Source organism: Nothobranchius furzeri, unplaced genomic scaffold, assembly GCF_043380555.1.
Source record: "Nothobranchius furzeri strain GRZ-AD unplaced genomic scaffold, NfurGRZ-RIMD1 Scf032, whole genome shotgun sequence".
In the NCBI taxonomy this organism is placed as follows: domain Eukaryota; kingdom Metazoa; phylum Chordata; class Actinopteri; order Cyprinodontiformes; family Nothobranchiidae; genus Nothobranchius; species Nothobranchius furzeri.
In genome coordinates this window covers 665,828-673,327 of record NW_027223049.1, presented here as the reverse complement: position 1 = coordinate 673,327, position 7,500 = coordinate 665,828, and positions in this window count along the sequence as shown.

Below are 7,500 nucleotides of genomic sequence, written 5' to 3'. Positions count from 1 at the left end.
AGGGAGGCTGTGCCGGGCCCCCTGGAGGTCTAAAGGATGACCAGTAGTTGTGGTTCTCGCACCGGGACTTGGGTCAGAGTACAGCCCAAGTGGAGCACTTGTGTCGGTCTAGGGAGGCTGTGCCGGGCCCCCTGGAGGTCTAAAGGATGACCATGAGGTCAAAAGGATGACCAGTAGTTGTGGTTCTCGCCCCGGGACTTGGGTCAGAGTATAGCCCAAGTGGAGCACTTGTGTCGGACTAGGGAGGCTGTGCCGTGCCCCCTGGAGGTCTAAAGGATGACCAGTAGTTGTGGTTCTCGCCCCGGGACTTGGGTCAGAGTATAGCCCAAGTGGAGCACTTGTGTCGGCCTAGGGAGGCTGTGCCGGGCCCCCTGGAGGTCTAAAGGATGACCATGAGGTCAAAAGGATGACCAGTAGTTGTGGTTCTCGCCCCGGGACTTGGGTCAGAGTATAGCCCAAGTGGAGCACTTGTGTCGGACTAGGGAGGCTGTGCCGTGCCCCCTGGAGGTCTAAAGGATGACCAGTAGTTGTGGTTCTCGCCCCGGGACTTGGGTCAGAGTATAGCCCAAGTGGAGCACTTGTGTCGGACTAGGGAGGCTGTGCCGTGCCCCCTGGAGGTCTAAAGGATGACCAGTAGTTGTGGTTCTCGCCCCGGGACTTGGGTCATAGTATAGCCCAAGTGGAGCACTTGGGTCGGACTAGGGAGGCTGTGTCGTGCCCCCTGGAGGTCTAAAGGATGACCAGTAGTTGTGGTTCTCGCCCCGGGACTTGGGTCAGAGAATAGCCCAAGTGGGACACTTGTGTCGGACTAGGGAGGCTCTGCCGTGCCCCCTGGAGGTCTAAAGGATGACCAGTAGTTGTGGTTCTCGCCCCGGGACTTGGGTCAGAGTATAGCCCAAGTGGAGCACTTGTGTCGGACTAGGGAGGCTGTGCCGTGCCCCCTGGAGGTCTAAAGGATGACCATTAGTTGTGGTTCTCGCCCCGGGACTTGGGTCAGAGTACAGCCCAAGTGGAGCACTTGCGTCGGACTAGGGAGGCTGTGCCGGGCCCCCTGGAGGTCTAAAGGATGACCAGTAGTTGTGGTTCTCGCCCCGGGCCGTGGGTCTGAGTATGGCCCAAGTGGGACACTTGTGTCGGACTAGGGAGGCTCTGCCGTGCCCCCTTGAGGTCTAAAGGATGACCAGTAGTTGTGGTTCTCGCCCCGGGACTTGGGTCATAGTATAGCCCAAGTGGGACACTTGTGTCGGACTAGGGAGGCTCTGCCGTGCCCCCTTGAGGTCTAAAGGATGACCATGAGGTCAAAAGGATGACCAGTAGTTGTGGTTCTCGCCCCGGGACTTGGGTCAGAGTATGGCCCAAGTGGTGCACTTGTGTCGGTCTAGGGAGGCTGTGCCGGTCCCCCTGGAGGTCTAAAGGATGACCAGTAGTTGTGGTTCTCGCCCCGGGACTTGGGTCAGAGTATAGCCCAAGTGGAGCACTTGTGTCGGACTAGGGAGGCTGTGCCGGGCCCCCTGGAGGTCTAAAGGATGACCAGTAGTTGTGGTTCTCACCCCGGGTCGTGGGTCCGAGTCTGGCCCGAGTAGAGCACTTTGGTCGGCTACCGGGGGGTGTGCCGTGCCCCCTGGAGGTCTAAAGGATGACCAGTAGTTGTGGTTCTCGCCCCGGGACTTGGGTCAGAGTATAGCCCAAGTGGAGCACTTGTGTCGGCCTAGGGAGGCTGTGCCGGGCCCCCTGGAGATCTAAAGGATGACCATGAGGTCAAAAGGATGACCAGTAGTTGTGGTTCTCGCCCCGGGACTTGGGTCAGAGTATAGCCCAAGTGGAGCACTTGTGTCGGCCTAGGGAGGCTGTGCCGGGCCCCCTGGAGGTCTAAAGGATGACCAGTAGTTGTGGTTCTCGCACCGGGACTTGGGTCAGAGTACAGCCCAAGTGGAGCACTTGTGTCGGTCTAGGGAGGCTGTGCCGGGCCCCCTGGAGGTCTAAAGGATGACCAGTAGTTGTGGTTCTCGCCCCGGGCCGTGGGTCTGAGTATGGCCCAAGTGGGGCACTTGCGTCGGACTGGGGAGGCTCTGCCGCGCCCCCTGGAGGTCAAAAGGATGACCAGTAGTTGTGGTTCTCACCCCGGGTCGTGGGTCCGAGTCTGGCCCGAGTAGAGCACTTTGGTCGGCTACCGGGGGGTGTGCCGTGCCCCCTGGAGCCATGGGAGTGAGCTCCAGCAGACTGGTATTTTTCGGAGAACCAGGCCCACACTCCTCAGACTTTGTGCCCAGGGACAGGCCACCAAAATCGGCCGCGGCTCGTGCACTTTGCCCCTGCGTTTCTCCCAGAACCAGAGCCGGAAAAATCCCAAAATTGATGCCCAGAGATAGTCGACTCTGCCTGGAATAGATTGCCACCCAAACCCGCCAACTCACGCTGGTTTTCCGATGGCCTCACCTACTAACCCGAGCATGGTCATCGCTCGCACCTTCCAAAACCTCCAGGGGCGCAGGCACTTTTCATTTACTGGCCATAAGGCCGACCGCCTTAAGCGTTAAGCGATAAGCGAAAGGCTTAGTTTGGACTTAGTTTTTGGAGCGACGAGGTCGCCGTTTTGTCAATTCTGAACCGATTTTCACGCGGTTTTCGACTGCCTGCGCCTGGGGAGCCGCCCAGAAGCCCCAGGCAGTGTTCTGGGTGGACTTCCGGACCGGTCCGGACCCGGTACCGGCCGGGGGAACCGCACCACGCCTCTCGGGCGTTTCTACACCGATTTTCGCGGGGTTTTCGACTGCATAGACGGGGCCACCTGCTGCAGGGCCCGAGGGAGGGCCTTACTGAGCTGGGTCCGACGCAGGGCCCGGTTCCTGGAGCCCGCTGGGGGGGGGGGGGGGTTCTCTAAGGCTCACGGCGGGCTGCTGAGGGGCCGGATCGGATGCAGACAGGCGCTCCTCTGCCCAGGTCTTTGCTCCCCTGCCCCACTAGGAATGGAAGACACACTGCCAACAGCTTCTGGAGGGTGATGGGCCCTGCTGCAGACCAGGTCCGACCCAGGTTTCAGCTATCCCACCCCGCAGGGACTTAAAGACACACTGCCATCAGCTTCTGGAGGCTGCTGAGCTCTACTATAGAGCAGGTCCGACCCAGGTTTCAGCTCCTGCAGCCCACTAGGACTTAAACACACACTGCCATCAGCGTCTGGATGGTGATGGGCCCTGCTGCAGACCAGGTCCGACCCAGGTTTCAGCTATCCCACCCCGCAGGGACTTAAAGACACACTGCCATCAGCTTCTGGAGGCTGCTGAGCTCTACTATAGAGCAGGTCCGACCCAGGTTTCAGCTCCTGCAGCCCACTAGGACTTAAACACACACTGCCATCAGCGTCTGGATGGTGATGGGCCCTGCTGCAGACCAGGTCCGACCCAGGTATCAGCTCCTGCACCCCGCAGGGAATTGAAGACACACTGCCATCAGCTTCTGGAGGCTGCTGAGCTCTGCTATAGACCAGGTCCGACCCAGGTTTCAGCTCCTGCACCCCGCAGGGAACTAAACACACACTGCCATCTGCAACTGGAGGCTGCTGAGCCCTGCTGCAGACCAGGTCCGACCCAGGTTATGGCTCTCCCACCCCCCTGGGACTTAAACACACACAGCCATCAGCTTCTGGATGGTGATGGGCCCTGCTGCAGACCAGGTCCGACCCAGGTTTCAGCTCCTCAACCCCGCAGGGACTTAAACCCACACCGCCATCAGCTTCTGGAGGGTGATGGGCCCTGCTGCGGGCCAGGTCCGACCCAGGTTTCAGCTCTCCCACCCCGCAGGGACTTAAACACACACAGCCATCAGCTTCTGGGGGCTGCTGAGCCCTGCTGCAGACCAGGTCCGACCCAGGTTTCAGCTCTCCCACCCCGCAGGGTCTTTAACACACACACTGCCATCAGCTGCTGGAGGCTGCTGAGCTCCGCTATAGACCAGGTCCGACCCAGGTTTCTGCTCCTGCACCCCGCAGGGAATGAAAGACACACTGCCATCAGCTTCTGGAGGCTGCTGAGCCCTGCTGCAGACCAGGTCCGACCCAGGTATCGGCTCTCCAACCAGGCAGAGACTTAAACACACACACACACACACACACTGCCATCAGCTTCTGGGGGCTGCTGAGCTCTGCTGTAGACCGGGTCCGACCCAGGTTTCTGCTCCTCCACCCCGCAGGGACTTAAACACACACTGCCACCAGCTTCTGGAGGGTGATGGGCCCTGCTTTAGACCAGGTCTGACCCGGGATATAGCTCTCCCACCCCGCAGGGACTTAAACACTCACTGCCATCAGCTGCTGGAGGCTGCCGAGCTCTGCTGCAGACCAGGTCCCACCCAGGTTTCTGCTCCTGCACCCCGCAGGGACTTAAACACACACTGCCACCAGCTTCTGGAGGGTGATGGGCCCTGCTGTGGACCAGGTCCGACCCGGATATCAGCTCTCCCACCAGGCAGGGACTTAAACACACACTGCAATCAGCTGCTGGAGGCTGCTGAGCTCTACTATAGACCAGGTCCGACCCAGGTTTCAGCTCTCCCACCAGGCAGTGACTTAAAGACACACTGCCATCAGCTGCTGGAGGCTGCTGAGCTCTTCTATAGACCAGGTCCGACCCAGGTTTCAGCTCTCACACCAGGCAGGGACTTAAACACACACTGCCATCAGCTGCTGGAGGCTGCTGAGCTCTGCTATAGACCAGGTCCGACCCAGGTTTCAGCTCTCCCACCAGGCAGGGACTTAAAGACACACTGCCATCAGCTGCTGGAGGCTGCCGAGCCCTGCTGCAGACCATGTCCGACCCAGGTTTCAGCTCTCCCACCAGGCAGGGACTTAGAGGCACGCTGCCATCAGCTTCTGGAGGCTGCTGAGCTCTGCCATAGACCAGGTCCGACCGAGGTTTCAGCTCTCCCACCCCGCAGGGACTTAAACACACACTGCCATCAGCTGCTGGAGGCTGCTGAGCTCTGCTATAGACCAGGTCCGACCCGGGATATAGCTCTCCCACCCCGCAGGGACTTAAACACACACTGCCATCAGCTGCTGGAGGCTGCTGAGCTCTTCTATAGACCAGGTCCGACCCAGGTTTCAGCTCTCCCACCCCGCAGGGACTTGAACACACACTGCCATCAGCTTCTGGAGGCTGCTGAGCTCTGCTATAGACCAGGTCCGACCCAGGTTTCTGCTCCTCCACCCCGCAGGGAATTAAAGACACACTGCCATCAGCTTCTGGATGGTGATGGGCCCTGCTGCAGACCAAGTCCGACCCGGGTTACAGCTCTCCCACCAGGCAGGGAATTAAACACACACTGCCATCAGCTGCTGGAGGCTGCTGAGCTCCGCTATAGACCAGGTCCGACCCGGGTTCCTGCTCCTGCACCCCGCAGGGACCAAAACACACACACTGCCATCAGCTTCTGGAGGCTGCTGAGCTCTTCTATAGACCAGGTCCGACCCAGGTTTCAGCTCTCCCACCAGGCAGGGACTTAAACACACACTGCCATCACCTTCTGCTGGCTGCTGAGCTCTGCTGCAGACCAGGTCCGACCCAGGTTTCAGCTCCTGCACCCCGCAGGGAACTAAACACACACTGCCGTCACCTTCTGCTGGCTGCTGAGCCCTGCTGCAGACCAGGTCCGACCCAGGTTTCAGCTCCTGCACCCCGCAGTGGATTAAAGACACACTGCCATCAGGTTCTGGAGGCTGCTGAGCTCTGCTGCAGACCAGGTCCGACCCAGGTTATGGCTCTCCCACCCCGCAGGGACTTAAACACACACCGCCGTCAGCTTCTGGATGGTGATGGGCCCTGCTGCAGACCAGGTCCGACCCACGTTTCAGCTCTCCCACCCCGCAGGGGATGAAACACACACTGCCATCAGCTTCTGGAGGCTGCTGAGCTCTGCTAAAGACCAGGTCCGACCCAGCTTTCAGCTCTCCCACCAGGCAGGGAGTTAAAGACACACTGTCATCGGCTTCTGGAGGGTGCTGAGCCCTGCTGCACACCAAGTCTGACCCAGGTTTCAGCTCATCCACCCCGCAGGGACCTAAACACACACTGCCATCAGCTTCTGAGTGGTAATGGGCCCTGCTGCAGACCAGGTCCGACCCAGGTTTCAGCTCCTCCACCCCGCCATCACCAGCTGGAGGCTGGCTGCTGCTCCTGCACCCTGCCATCAGCTGCTGGAGGCTTCTGTTCCTCCACCCCGCCATCAGCAGCTGGAGGCTGGCTGCTGGAGGCTGGCTGCTGCTCCTCCACCCCGCCATCACCAGCTGGAGGCTGGTTGCAGCTCCTGCACCCCGCCATCAGCTGCTGGAGGCTGCCTGCAGCCCCTGCACCCCGCCATCAGCTGCTGGAGGCTGGCTGCAGCTCCTGCACACCGCCATCAGCTGCTGGAGGCTGCCTGCAGCTCCTGCACCCCGCCATCAGCTGCTGGAGGCTGGCTGCTGCTCCTGCACCCCGCCAGCAGCTGCTGGAGGCTGGCTGCTGCTCCTCCACCCAACCATCAGCTGCTGGACGCTGGCTGCTGCTCCTGCACCCCGCCATCAGCTGCTGGAGGCTGGCTGCTGCTCCTCCACCACCCAACCATCAGCTGCTGGACGCTGGCTGCAGCTCCTCCACCCCGCCATCAGCTGCTGGTGGCTGGCTGCAGCTCCTTCACCCCGCCATCAGCTGCTGGTGGCTGGCTGCAGCTCCTTCACCCCGCCATCACCAGCTGGAGGCTGGCTGCTGCTCCTGCACCCCGCCATCAGCTGCTGGAGGCTGCCTGCAGCTCCTGCGCCCCGCCATCAGCTGCTGGAGGCTGGCTGCTGCTCCTGCACCCTGCCATCAGCTGTTCGAGGCTGGCTGCAGCTCCTCCACCCCACCATCACCAGCTGGAGGCTGGTTGCAGCTCCTGCACCCCGTCATCAGCAGCTGGAGGCTGCCTGCTGCTCCTGCACCCCGCCATCAGCTGCTGGAGGCTGCCTGCAGCTCCTGCACCCCGCCATCATTTGCTGGAGGCTGGCTGCAGCTCCTGCAACCCGCCATCAGCTGCTGGAGGCTGGCTGCTGCTCCTCCACCCCACCATGACCTGCTGGAGGCTGGCTGCAGCTCCTTCACACCGCCATCAGCTGATGGATGCTGGCTGAACGCTGGAGGCTGGCTGCTGCTCCCACACACCGCCATCAGCTCCTGGAGGCTGGCTGGCTGCTGGAGGCTGTCTGCTGCTGCTCCTCCACCCCGCCATCACCAGCTGGAGGCTGGCTGCTGGAGGCTGGCTGCAGCTCCTGCACCCCACCATCAGCTGCTGGAGGCTGGCTTCTGCTCCTCCACCCCGCCATCAGCTGCTGGGGGCTGGCTGCTGGAGGCTGGCTGCAGCTCCTCCACCCCGCCATCACCAGCTGGAGGCTGGTTGCAGCTCCTGCACCCCGCCATCAGCTGCTGGAGGCTGCCTGCTGCTCCTGCACCCCGCCATCAGCTGCTGGAGGCTGCCTGCACCTCCTGCACCCCG